Consider the following 15,273-nt stretch of genomic DNA (forward strand, 5'->3'; position numbering starts at 1 on the left):
GCGGTTGAGTGTCTGCCTTCGGCTCAGAGCATGATCCCAGAGTCCGGGGATGGAGGCCTGCATCGGGCTCCCCACAGGGAGCCTGCTGCTCCGTCTGCCTGTGTCTCTGCCTCTCTCTGTGTGTCTCTCATGAATAAATAAATAAAATCTTTAAAATTAAATAAAATTAAAAATAAATAAAATTAAAAATATAAATACATTAAATAGGGCATCCCCAGTGGCGCAGCGGTTTAGCGCCGCCTACAGCCTGGGGTGTGATCCTGCAGACCCCGGATCAGCTCCCGCGTCGGGCTCCCTGCATGGAGCCTGCTTCTCCCTCTGCCTCTGCCTCTCTCTCTCTCTCTCTCTCTCTCTCTCTCTCTCTCTCTGTGCATGCCCCTCATGAATAAATAAATAAAACCTTTAAAAAATTAAATAAATAAAAATGATTGAGGACCCCAAGAAGCTTCTGTTTATATGGGTTATATCTCTCAAAATTTACCATATTAAAAATTGAGACTGATAAAATGTTAAGATATTCACTTAAAAATAACAGTGAAAATAACAAAACACATGTCGAGAGAAGAGAGTAGCCTTATGTATCTTTAGTGTCTGGCTTAATGGAAGACAGCTTAATTTTCATATCTGCTTCTGTATTTAACCTGTTGGAATATGTTTTGGTGATGTATATGAAGACAGTACAGCTTCAGATATTTAGTTGAAAAGGGAGTAGTTTACAGCCTTTTTACATAATTCTGGCCATTCTTCAATACAACACCAAAACTCAGCAAGTTACAGTTTCTTAAAGGCTTTTTATAAAACACATTGATATCTGAAACCATACCAATGAATTTTCATAGTTGTTTACTTTAAAATCCGCCAGTCTGGCTTGCACACTGTGGAGACCTTTTGCCATGGATGATTTTTGGATGATTATACATTTGTTATTTGGAAAATGCTGTTCGTTGTGATAATAAAGATCTTCCAAATGTTGACACATTTCATTACACAATATAAAAAAATCACATTTGTTAATATCATCACTGATTTCATAAGAAAAGTATTTTAAGTATTGGGAAGCCATGAAGCTCACAGTGGCAGATGCAAGTTTTACAAAATTCTAATTTTCACATGAATGCTCAAATTTTGCCATTGGCAACAAATAGTACCAGTAGTTTTCCTTTCCTATCTGAAGTATCAGATTTACTTCATTTATTTTCAAGAAAGCATTTGCCAAGGACCTGACTCCAAATAGCCATAATTTGTCTGCTAATCACACTTGTACACAAAAATGGTGTTCTATGAAAAAAAAGGTTAATTCAGTGCAAATTCAAGCAAATTGCAAATTCAAATTTCTTTGAAATAACTATGGATTTAACAGAAGTGCCTTCTGTGTACATCCTATTTTGTCAGAATATTAAGAAGAAATGTGCTTACATGATGAGATTTCATACAATTAATAATGTTTCCTGCTTTATCAAGGACATTCTTAATTGAAACTGGCTTTTATTTGTCCCAGTCCCTTTGTTTACTATGAGTATGTGTGTAGCAGTGAAGACCACAGTTGTTAGAAGAGCTTAGTGCTGTAGGCTTGATTGGCGCAGAAGTACTGGCAATTATCCCCGGCATTGCTACAGCACTGTCCATGCAAATGTCAATGCAGTAAAAAAAAAAAAAAAAAAAAAGGCAAATAATGTCTTGCTTTTATTATGAAAATAATTGTGATCTTCTTAACCTCCTGAAAAGCTCTCAGGTACTCCCCAAGCTTCCATGGACCACACTTTGAGAACTGCCTTAGACCAGGGATCAATCAACAACCTTTTTCTGTAAAGAGACAGATAGTAAATATTTTGGGCTCAGTGAGTTATATAATCCCTGTCACACCTATCAACTCTGCTCTTATGGTGCAGAAGCAGCCATGGATAGTATGTAAATAAAGAAGTGTGGCTGTGGCCAAATAAAACTTTATTATTTTTTTTAGATTCTATTTATTTATTCATGAGAGACACACAGAGAGAGCGAGGCAGAGACCTGATGCGGGACTCAATCCTAGGACCCCACAATCACCACCTGAGCCAAAGGCAGATGCTCAACCACTGAGCCACCCAGGCATCCTGCCAATAAAACTTTATTTATAAAAACAGGCAGATTTGCCCCAGATGGTAATTCACCAACCCCTGCTTTAGACAATCCAAATAGTTGATGGGCTTTCAAACCACAGGATGGCTACCTATTAATGTCACATCAGCCAATCAAGTCAGAACACAACAAAATTCACCCCACCGTTCCTGTCTTACACAACCTCTTCTACACATCCTCATAACAAGATATACTCTACTCAGTGCTAGGCTCTGTGCCTAACATTGCACTCATCAGAATTGCTTCAGTTAAGGTCCCAACAGGAAACAGATGTCATTTCAAATTACATAACTGTAGAAGAGTTCCGCGGGGTGTGGGGAGTCACAAGCAACAGTGCAACACCCAGGGCTGGTGGCAGTGGAGTAGTTACCATCTCCAGGCCCAAAGAAACAAATAGAAGGAAAGATTGCCAGAACCCAGAAGGAAAGAGTCATACAGGATTGCTGCTCTTGATATGTGCTGGGAAATAAATGCCCTAAATACTCTTTTGCCCACTCAGATCTCCTGCCGGAGGAAACCCAAATGGAAGCCAGAGGCTCAGGGAAGCTGTTGATATGGCCTACAAGAGGCTATACCAGCCTCCTGCAGTAGAGGGCAGGGTATAGAAATGTGGACAGTGGCCCTAGGGGACACAGATGAAGACAGGTGGCAGGACAATGTTCTATACTTGTCTGTATCATCATGTAGACCGCCCAATGGGAAGTCAGAGGCATGCCCTGCTTCACCACTGGATGCACAGCTCTCAGGGCACACCTGGCCCACTGTAGTCCAACGAAGGTTTGCTGACAAAGAATGCCTGAGAGTCCCAATCCTGTGACCAGGAGGCCCTATAGAGCCATAACCCCTCACTCCTTCACTCATCTGTAATTTGACCATTTGAACCTGCCAACCCGGGAGACCACCAGCACCCAAATGTCCAGCACCGGACCTGCTGCTGCTGCTGAGCCACAGCTGAAGTGGACCAGATCCCCATCCCCAAATCTAGTACAAGCTGTTCAAACAAAGAACTCAGTGCCTAGGGATGTGGTGATCTGAGATATTTCTGAATTTCAGTACAGAATCCTTCCTCAAACACAGGATTCCTGCAGGACTTGACTCTGGCCCCGCTTTTAGATTTTTACCTGCAGAGGTCGCCCCTCTCCTAGGAAATCCTATTGAGAACACCTGTCATGTAAACTGCCTAGAGAGCTATTCTGATCAAAGCGGGGGGTGGGGGTGTGTGGAGGTGGGGGGGGGGGTTGGTCCTAGGGCCCCACTCACTTTGCCTCCCCTGGACAAACCCTCTAGGTGGTCTGGACCTGCCTCCATCATCCCACAGGCTCTAGGAAAACAACTTGAAACCGACTATCCTTTGCAAAAAAACAAGGGGCTGATGTTGCAAAGGAAGCCAAGAAAGCCATCAAGTTTCTTCAAGTCCATAAACATAGCATTTAAAAATAGCACTCAAATCAAAATGATGCCAGAACGTTTCTGTCACATAGATACTACTTGTTTCCATTTGTCAATGTTTCCTTCCCAGAACCATTTTCTGGATATCATCTATCTTCCAACATTTCTTACATTTTTCTAAAACATTAAAAATGGTTTATTTTTAAAAACCCTTTTACAATTTTTAAAAACATGACTAAGTTTTCACCACCTTCTTTCTAATTTGTTAAGCCATTAGTTGATTTTTATTTTACCAAATCGAGAGTTGTGAAATGGAATAGTTCTAACAGGCTCATCATGGAGAAACATCTGTCCCTGGGCTTATTCCTCCCTGGACGTTTTTCCTCAAGGAGACAACCACTTTGGACTCTGCTGGTTCTTTTGGTCTTTAGGAACCTTGTGTCTTACTTAGATAACACTTAGATAACTATACTGCCTTTTTTTGATTCATTACTTTTTGTAATAAGAGGCACCTAGTTGGTAAGATGGTGCGTGCTGCCACACACTGTTGCTGGGAGGAGCAGGTGGTCTGCACACCTGTGACGGAAGAGACACGTGGAGCCTTGTCCCTGTTGTCCCCTGGACACACGTGCCTCTTTCCTCCGCTGACTTCAACCTGTATCCTTTCTCTGTAATAAACTGTAACTGTGAGTATAACCACTTTTTTGGGTTCTAGGAGTCCTAGCAAATGATTGGACCCGAGAGTGTTGGAGACCTCTGCATTGCAACACTGCTTTATTTATTTATTTATTTATTTTTAAAGATTTTATTTATTTATTCATAAGATACACAGAGAGAGATAGAGGTACAGACACAGGCAGAGGGAGAAGCAGGCTCCATCCAGGGAAGCCCGACGTGGGACTCGATCCCCGGTCTCCAGGATCACACCCTGGGCTGAAGGCGGCACTAAACTGCTGAGCCACCCAGGCTGCCCAACACTGCTTTTTTTTTTATTTTTAATTTATTTATTTGAGAGTGAGCGAGCAAGAAAGTGAGCATGAGCAGGGGGAGAAGCAGAGGCAGAGGGAGAAGCAGGCTCCCCACTGAACCAGGAGCCTGACATGGGGCTTGATCCCAGGACCCAATGATCATGACCCACACCAAAGGCAGACACTTAACCATCTGAGCCATTCAAGCACTCCTGCAACACTGCTTTTAAGTTAAAATGTAATAAATATAGAATACTCAACTTTAATAACATATATCCACCCACTACTTATAGAAAAGTCTCGAATATGATACCCTTTAGAGAAATCTGATGAAAAGCCTCAATTTTAAAACACGTGAAAGAACGTTCTTAGTATTTTAGGCTTATAGCTCATTTATGACCTTGCTGAATAGCCCAGTGACTTCTTGGTGCAGTTGGAATAAAACCCTAACTCCTTTCTCTAGTTTACAAAGATCAACTCTTTGACTTTATGTGGTGGTGCTTGTCCCCGTCTTTATGTGCTCTGTTCACCTTGGCTGTTCTTCTGTCCTGAAGACAGACCAACTCATTGTGACCTCAGGGCCTTTGCACTTGCTCTTTTATCCATCTGAAGAGCCAGGTCCTTCCTATTTTTTCATGCTTAGCTTCTCCCAGAGATTTCTCTGATCCTGAGGGATGTAGCCACCCACCAGTCTCCATGCCATCACCCTCCTTCAGCCTCTGCACCATACTCATCATTGCCTGATGGTGTTCTTGATGTTTATTGATGTTATTTATTGATTTGTGTCTTTCTTCTCTCAATAGAATATATGTTCCATTTGAACAGGGATCTTAAGTATGTTACTTACTCTCCAAGGACCTAGAAGAGTGCCTGGCACAAAATATGTGCTCAATAAATATTTGCTTAGCAAATGAAGGAATGAATGAATGAGAGAGTAAAAGATCTCATTCATTTTAGGATAGTGATTCTCAACCTTAGTTTTGCATTTAGAATCACTTAAGTAGCTTTTTAAAAAGTCCTGACATCCCAGGCTACACCCAAGACCAATTAAGTCAGAATCTCTGGGTATTTGGGCTGAGAATACAGGGTTTTGTTTTGTTTTGTTTTGTTTTGTTTTGTTTTAAAGCTCCTGAGTGTTTACAAGGCTGAGTCCAGGAGGCTGGTCTCAAAGATTGTGTACATCATTACCACTAGGTGGCATTAGAATCTAATCAGATGTCACCAACCAAAGCCTGAAAGCTGATGCCCTTAGCTAACCATGAAACCAATATTTTACTACCTTTTATCTTTACTTTTACTTTTTTTGAAGATATTTTTTTAAGATTTCATTTATTTATTCATGAGAGATACACAGAGAGAGAGAGAGAGAGAGAGGCAGAGACACAGGCAGAGAGAGGCTGTGCAGGTTCCATACAGGACCCCAATGTGGGACTCAATCCCGGGACCCCGGGATCACGCCCTGAGCCAAAGGCAGAAAGATGCTCAACCACTGAGCCACCCAGGTGTCCCTCTAATTTTTAAAAAATTCCTTTTAGGGACACCTGGGTGGCTCAACGGTTGAGCGTCTGCCTTTGGCTCAGGGCGTGATCCCAGTCCCGGGATCGAGTCCCACATCAGGCTCCCTGTGAGGAGCCTGCTTCTCCCTCTGCCTGTGTCTCTGCCTCTCTCATGAATAAATAAATAAAATATTTTTAAAAATTCCTTTTAAGTCGTATTTCTTCGCAGCCTTTGTCTAGTTCTCTCTAAATGGAAAATGCTGGGAGGAAGCAGAGGAAGACAGACCATCTCCCTGGTACAAGCTCCAGGGCACAAGCTCCATCTCCTGCTCTCCTTTCTATCTCGCTGAGGATAAATGACCTCCCCACACTAACTCATTTGCATTGACAGGGCATGGCCTTCAGGTAGAGAACATTTTAAGTCACAGAATTCCTTTTAACAGCAAAATGTACCAAATGTAATAGAGACCAGTCCACTGGCCTTTGAAATATAGTAAAACTAAACCAGAACAAGTGTTAACTCCACTGAAGTTCCCACTCAGAGAGCAGCACGGCCCCGTGGTGTTGGCTCAGGTCATCAGTGACCTTGTGTCCAGCACAGACTATACTCCTGGGGTCAGAAGAAGGGAGACCTTGGACACACGATGTGTGAGAGCTGGAGCTGGAGAGCCTGGTGAACCGCAAACTGTGCTTACTGGTGTTTTCCTGGGAGCACATCACCCAGGCTAGAGAAGGAGACTCCTGGATCAGAGATAGAGGATGGCTTATTGTTCATAGGTGGATTCACAACCCTCTTGGAGCTTCCTAGGTGTCATCTGAGATCCCGTATAGGGAGGGCAGGGAGAGAGGGAAGAAGGAGGCAGGCCGCTCCAAGTTGGTAGTTGACAGTTTTAATGAAAAAGGGAACCTACAAATGAGACTTGGTATAAGACGATGGTGGATCCCCACACCCACCCACCAAATCTTAAAAGTTTATAGAGACTTTAACTGGGTTCAGCCACGTACACCGTGCAGGTGTTCTTAGCACTGCATCACTATCTCAAGGCTGTGTTCTCCGAGCAGGAAACGCAAGCTGAACCCACATTCCAAGGACAGTGGAGGGGGTAAGGAGCCTCCAAGTGCTGGGATCCTGCTCACAGGTCAAGTATGAGTCATGCCCTTTTTTTTTTTTTCAAAGATTTTTAAAAATTTATTTATTCATGACACACACACACACACACAGGCACAGAGATACAGGCAAAGGGAGAAAAGCAGGCTCCACACAGGGAGCCCGACGTGGGACTCAATCCTGGGTCTCCAGGATCAGGCCCTGGGCCAAAGGTGGTGCTAAACCGCCGAGCCACCTGGGCTGCCTGGGTCATGCCCTTTTGACAACCTTCCCCAACACTCACATCAAAGGCTTCAACCAGACCAGCTGCATTTGTGCCAGTTCCCAGACCCCCACTCCCAGGGCAACACGGAGCCGGCCAGGTGGCAGCTGCACCACAATGGGTTACACTGCAGAAAGAGCCAGAGCTCGTGGAACCTACATCTTTTATAACAGACAACAGGCATATTTGACCTTTGTTACAGAGAAAGACACCTTCAGACACACCTACCCTTTGCCCAGGCTGTTCATTATACTCAGATCCTTGGAAAGGTGATCTGAAAAAAAAGGCAATCAGTACCTCGCTGTGCAAGATCCAGGGAGAATTGTGTCTCCACGTACTTTAGTTGCTAAACAAAAATGCCCACCATTATTAGTTCTGAATTACATGCATTTTAAAATGAATGGAGTCCTTAGGAAAATGTATCTTACATAAAATTCAACTCTGTATTTCCTTACTAGGCTATTGAGTCTCAAAACAAAGTGAAAACTCAATTTCATGTTAGACATTCCTAGAGTATTTTCTCCAGGCTGAGAGCATGTCAGAGAGAAGTAGTAAGGAAATTACATTTCCCTAACCAGACAGGGGATTTTCATTTCTTGCTACTTTGCTACTAGGATGGAGAAAAAGAAATCTTAGGAAATGTGCATAATATAAAAACTATTAAAGATGAATTTATATTTACTTTGGTTTTTTGTTGTTGTTGTTTTTTAATTTATGATAGTCACACACACACACAGAGAGAGAGAGAGAGAGAGAGGCAGAGAAACAGGCAGAGGGAGATGCAGGCTCCATGCAGGGAGCCCGACGTGGGATTCGATCTCGGGTCTCCAGGATCGCGCCCTGGGCCAAAGGCAGGCGCCAAACCGCTGCGCCAACCAGGGATCCCCTGTATTTACTTTGTGATTAGTAAATATTACCCCTGGGTTAATTTCTCCTTTTCTGCCTTCCTACAGGTGTAGCTTGAGGTGGGAGCTTTGTTTTTCTGAGCAGGGCTGTGGATGGGGACACAAATGAGCAGAGGTATAGAGAGGGGAGGTGGGGCATGGGTGTGTGTGTGCAAACAGTTTGCAGAAGGGGAGAGGAAGACTGAAGAGAAGGGTGGGAGAGGTGCTGGAGGCAGGGCTGGACAAGAAGAGATATGTGAGGGGCAGCTGGGTGGCTCAGCGGTTGAGAGTCTGCCTTTGCTCAGGGCATGATCCCAGGGTCCTAAGATCGAGTCTCACATCGGGCTCCCTGCAGGGAGCCTGCTTCTCCGTCTGCCTGTGTCTCTGCCTCTCTCTCTCTCTCTCTCTCTCTGTCTCTCATGAATAAAATAAAATCTTAAAAAAGAGAGAGAGATGTGAGCATGTTAGGAAGGCAGGCGAGAGAGGCTATGGCAGATTTTTAGAATGTCTGCTGGTGTGATGCCAGTGGAACATTTTCCTTCTCCTCTCCCTGAAACTTTATCCATATTATTTGGGGGATGCTTTTCAGTGGGTTTGGAGTTTTTTTAAAAGGTATGGCTGTATAACATGGCCTGAGGTCTGGGGAGCCCAATCAGATTTCAGCTACAATATGACTTTTAACCCCCAAACACGTGCTACAGTGTGCAGTGCCAGGGAAAAGACAGTGAAGCATCTGGAAGGCCCATCTTCTCTCCCCATAGCTGTCCTCTGCCAAAGAGGAAGGACGCCACCCACACTGACCATGTGGTACATGTTTGTTCTCAATGCTCCTTTTTCTCTCCTGGGCACACTGGGCACCCGCCACCACCCCGTTGAAACTCCCTCTTCTGTTAGCTTTGGGACCACCGGTTCCATAGGCAATGAAATACCGAGCACGAGTCCTCCATGAGGGTCTGCTTGTGCCCAGCAGCGTGTTCAGGCTTTACATGCATCACCGTGTTTAATCCTCACAACTGCTCAAGCAGGTGAAAAAGGAAATGTTTCTCGCTTTCGGCTGAGTAGGCTGAGCCATGGAAAGCTCTCCAAGAGACTGCTCTGGTTGCTCATGGGGGAGCCAGGAGAGAACCAGCAGTCTGACTTCAGGCTGGAGCGCTGGGAGCAAGGAATGGCAGAGAGGAATGGGGGTGCTAAGAGAGCAAAGGAAATGCGGGCCGACGGATAGACAGGGTGGTGCCATCCTGGAGGGCCCACTGTGCGTCAGGAACTGACGGTACTACCTCCAGGCCTGCCTGTAATCCCGGTCACTGAGGAGCAAAGCAGGCCCTGCTGGGGAGTAAGTGACCTCTACGGGGTCACCGAGTGGCAGGGCCAGGTTTTGGCTCCTGTTACCACCTTGCATCCAAAATAAGCTTCGCCTCTCATCTGGGTGCTGACAGGCAGCCCTGCCTTGGGCCCCTGTACCCTCCCATAGCCACCCCTGTCAGGTGGGCCCTAGGCTGGTTTCGGCAGTAGCTCAGAGCACCAGGAGGCTGACCCCGCCTTGGGCGGGCTGTGCCCGGCCTGCTCTTCCCCTAGGGGACCCTCCCAAGAACCTCACATTCCAGGCACACGCAGCACCTTTCCTAATCCTTTTTATTTATCTATTCCTCGCTTTCTTTATCACTGCCACATGCTCTGTAGCTCTTATTCTCCTTTGCAACACCACTTGATGTTGAAAAGGCTTTAAATATACTTTAATGAAGCATAAAAACATCATAGGCGCTCAGTGAGGAGTTATTGATTTTTGTGTGTAAAATATTAACGTGTCTTTCAGGCTATTTATGTCCTTAGACTACGGAGCCCACAATGTCTCTTGATGTACCAACCACACTAAGATCTAGTTTTATTTCTGGGAAAACATCAAGTATTTACCACTAGCATTACCTTATTCCCCACTCCTCTATTTTTGTTATATGACCAGACACTAAATAATAATGGCTATGGGTTGGCTGTACTAATGCATTGGCTGTTTTTTCAGCATTCCGCTTGTCTGTTCATATACAGAGCCATATTCTTCCTTTAGTAATCCCACTGACCTGATTTTCAGTTGGGCAATTTAAATTCATCGACTCAATTGTTCCTGTCAAATTTTGTCTCTGATGAAATAAAAATGTAAAAAGCTTTTGTCATGTTATTGTTTAAATGTTCCCTATGTTTTGTTTTGTTTGGTTTGGTTTGGTTTGGTAGAAATACACATGATTGATGGCAATGTAAGTGCAGGGTCAGAATACCCATTCTGACTCTCCACTGAGGGCTGGGCCCTGAGGCCAGATGGCGCCTCGCCTTCGGGAGGTGGTCCAGGAGCAGAGATCACAGTGCTTGCTCTCAAGGGTTTCTTCATATCAGTCAATCAACATGGATGCCTATTCTGAAGCCATATAAGCCAGTTGAGCAGTGTTTCCAAAAAGTATTTGGTACATATAGTACTATATGTCATCAAACCATTTCCTCATAAGCATACAGAGAGATCACATTGTATCTTGAGAGATGAGACTATCATGGCCAAGGCATTGTGGGGAATATCCATCCCACAGAAAATTAGCAATGAAACTCTTCCATTCTCTCCCTTCCCTGGCTATTTTGGAGGCCATGTGTTCCAGATAGTGTGGCTACTGGAGGGAGGATGGCCCTGGGGCTCACCCTGATATGAATGTTAACACTTTGATTGCATTATGTCCCTATTTCTCATGAAATAGGATAGCCAGTCCTTTCCTGACTATCCAAATGTGTGCTTGTTCAAAAACTTATTAAGTTTCTTGCTTCTAATCATTTCTTGCTCAAATAATTTGAAAAACTTTAGTTTAGACTTATTTATTACAGAACTTCTCAGTGATTTTATTATTCTAACATGAGTGTGAATCTCCTACAGAGCTTTGACATATCCTTATTTGACCAGAGGGTCTTTTTTTAAAAGAATTTTTAAATTAATTTATTCATGAGAGACAGAGAGGCAGAGACATAGGCAGAGGGAGAAGCAGTCTCCCTGCAGGAACCTGATGTGGGACTCAATCTCTAGACTCAGAATCATGCCCTGAGCCAAAGGCAGACACTCAACCACTGAGCCACCCAGGCATCCTGAGCATAGGGTCTTTTTTCTGCAGATGTCTCATCGGAAGAATATTCTAAAAAATACACTTGGGGGAAGGGCCTCTGGGTGGCACAGTCAGTTGAGTGTCTGGCTCTGGGTTTCACCTTAAGTCATGATCTCACGGTCTTAAGATGGAGCACTGCATTGGACCCCATGCTCAGAGCAGATTCTGATGAAGTTTCTCTCTCTCTCTCTCTACCCCTCCCTGCTTTCTCTTTCTCTCTCTCTCTCTAAAATAAATAAATAAATCTTTAAAAACAAAATCCAGTTGGGGGACATACTGCATTACAGAATTGAAAATGGTAAAAGTTTTTTTAAAACTTCAAGCAGGTAAAAAACAAACAAACAAACAAACAAACAAACAAAAAAACTTCAAGCAGGTAAAGGTAACACCTCTTTGTCCCATGATGTGTCTTTGGAGGTTTCTAAGACAGTCCTCAGGGGTTTGGATGATGCCATCATTACCATCTTTGAGGAGAAAGACAAAGACTATAATTATAGTGATACATATTTCATAAAATATTTTTCAAAGTTTTCAGGGCCCTAGCCTGGAGCAGATCAAGAGAATGCCAATTAGCTGGTTGCCCAGGGCAAGAATGTCTGTGTGGCACTAAATCACCATTAGAAGCACAAACAATGAACGAAAAAATAGACAAACTGAACCTCATCAAAGTGAAAAACCTTTGTGCTTCACAGAATGCTATCAAAAAAGTGAAAAGTGAGCATATTTGCAAATTACATATGTTAAGGGACTAGTATCCAATGTACATAAAGAACACTTACAGCTCAGCAATAAAAAGACAAATGATCTAATTAAGAAATGAGAATGGTCTTTCTACAAAGAAGATATATAAAGGCCAAAAAGCACAGGAAAAGATGTTCACATCTTTAGTCATTAGGAAAATTGAAACTACACACACACACACACATACATACACACACACATACACGAAAAGGAAAATTGAAATCACAATGAGATTCACTTCACACATACTAGGATGTGATGGATGGCTATACCAAAAAAGATGGCCAATAACAAGTGTCAGCAAGGATGTAGAAAAATTTGAATCTTCATACAGTGCCATTGAGAATGAGTGGTGTAGCTGCTTTGGAAAACAGTTTACCAGTTACTGAAAAAGCTAGACATAGAATTACCATATGACTCAGCATTTCTACTCCTATGTATATACTTCAGAGAAATGAAAACTTGCCTGTGCAAAAACTTGTATGAGAATGTTCATAACAGCATTATTCATAATAGCTAAAAAGTGGAAATAACACAAATGTCCATCAACTAATGAATGGATAAACAAAATATGTATATTCATACAATGGAAGACTCTTTGGCAATAAAAAGAAATGAAGTACTGATACATGTTACAACAGGGATGAAACTTGAAACATGCTAAGTGAAAGAAGCCAAATATACACAAAAAGAAACTATATGTTATATGATTCCATTTTTACAAAATGTCAGGATAGAGGAATCTATAGAAAAAGAAAATAGGTTAACGGTTGCCAGGAGCCTGAGATAGAGGGGAGTAGTATGCTAAAAAGCAGTCCAAAACTGAATCATTTGCCCCCATCACAGCAAACCAGGATTTAATTATAGTTTCAACCTTCCCCATAAATGTAGTCTTAACCGGTCAGTCAGGAATTTTCGGGTCAGTACCAATGAGGTAATCTGTCATGTGGGCCTGATCCATTCCCCAACCAAGGAACATGTGGTAAACTGCATGATAAGACCCCACGGTCTTCCCTGTAAGGAAAGTGCTCTCACCTGAAATAATTTTTTTTTTCTAATAACTCCTTGCCCCACCCTCCTTCCTACAAAAACAATCCATTTTGTGCGACTCCTCAGAGCTTCTTCCTATTTGCTAGATGGGATGCCTCCCAATTCCTGAGTCATTTAATAAAACCAATTAGGTCTTCAAACTCACTCCGTTCAATTTTTGTTCTTAACAGGAGAATGGAGAGTAGTTGCTAATGGGTACGAGTGTCTTTTAAAAGTGATAAAAATTGTGGAATTAGATGGTAGTAGTGGTTATACAACTTTGTGAATATACTAAAAACCACTGAATTATACACTTTAAAAGGGTGTGTTTTACGGTTCATAAATTATATAGTCATAATAATTTAAAAATCATTAGAATAAGTGGGAAGTAGGGTGCTCATTAATTCCACACGGGACTCTTCACATAACTACCAAATGCCCTGAAGAGGAGAAAAAAACTCCAAACCCAATATCAATCAGCATACCACTCCTCAGCAGCACCAACATATCACTTTGGAGCACTTTTGCATGGTACATCTGGATAACTGTTCTGTGTACAAGAGACTCAGCCCTGAACTTGAGACTAACCATCTGACAAGATAATGCCAGACAAAATAATGCCTGGATTAGTGATGATAACTGGAGATGAGTGATTTATTACCTAAATTATAAACTCTTTGATATTTTTGCCAGAAACTATAACAACAAAAACAACTGGAAAACAAGAACTATGGCAAAGTAGGGAAGTGTTTGCCACACACAAGCCAGAAGACAGAGCCCGTAAACATCGTCTGAGCAGAACTGTGTGTGAATGATTTATGCTCTGTAGTAATGAATAACAGAAAAATGGTGATGTGAAAGACAATTCTTTAAAAATTCCAATGCTGCCAGTGTAGAACTTGACCTGAGCCCTATCCTCCTGGAAAGCAGCTCTGGCTAAAAAGTTTCCCCACCCTTGTGTTCTGGGAAATAGCTAACCTTTTCTGGAAAGCATGAATTCCTGCCCCCCCCACCCCAAGGTCCTTTTAGGAGGATTAAGAATCAAATTGACATGAGACGGATTAACAGAAGATTTAACCAATTTCTTATGTGCAGGGAATCCACAAAGACATGGAAATTCCAAGTACAATCGGGCAAAATGAAGTCTAGATGTCATCCTGAACTAAGGAGAAGCAGGTAGGGGTCTGGGACTTCAAAGAGGAGTATAATTCACAGTAAGATGAAACAGAGTAACTGTTTGGTAAACACATGTCTGCTGGGCTTCTCAGAAACAACAGGACACAGAGGACTTTTTTTTTTTCTTTTTAATTTAATGTGCGGCTTGAACTTACAACCCTAAGATCAAGACCTGAGCTGAAATCAAACTCATGACCCAGAGATCAAGAGTCAGACGTTGAATGGACCGAGCCACCCAGGCATGCCCAGAGGACTTTGATCAAAGTGGCCTTGCTAGGTTTCTCCTCCCTCCCTGTCTACCACACCTAGTTCATAGTATGATGGAGTTATCTATGGTGATAGCTCCCTTCCTGGAGCAGGTCCTCTATATGAATTCTTTTCAGGCAATTAAGGGGGCGGTAAAGAGCTTTTCCTGAATTTGCTGGGTTTCGATAATTTTTTTAAAAAAATTTTTTATTTATTTATGAGAGAGAGAGAGAGAGAGAGAGAGAGGCAGAGGCACAAGCAGGCTCCATGCAGGGAGCCCAATCCAGGACTCGATCCCAGGACTCCAGGATCACGCCCTGGGCCGAAGGCAGGTGTAAACCGCTGAGCCACCCAGGGATCCCCTGGATCATTTTAAAACTCAAAATAGTTTTCATGCCAAAGTGGTCCAACATGGGGTGGCCTGCCCTGGGCCCCTACACTGTTATCACAATTATCACAAAGAACTGCCTTTCTACATTTGACTTAGATAAGACTTAATGTGCACTTTTTCTCTTGAAGCATAGGCCTGGTGGGTGAGTCCCTGGTCTCCTCGCCTCCATAAAACCAAGGCTTCTTTCCTATACTCGGAGGCATCTCTCACCAGTGAATGCTCTTCCTGTTGCAATAGCCTAAATAAAATCATCTCCTTAGTTATCCGCTGCATTTTTGTCTTTTGCAGGCATATAATGAATCCTTTATAATGAACATAAAGAAAGGTAATACAG

This window comes from Canis lupus, chromosome 10 (assembly GCF_011100685.1).
Source record: "Canis lupus familiaris isolate Mischka breed German Shepherd chromosome 10, alternate assembly UU_Cfam_GSD_1.0, whole genome shotgun sequence".
NCBI classification, from domain to species: domain Eukaryota; kingdom Metazoa; phylum Chordata; class Mammalia; order Carnivora; family Canidae; genus Canis; species Canis lupus.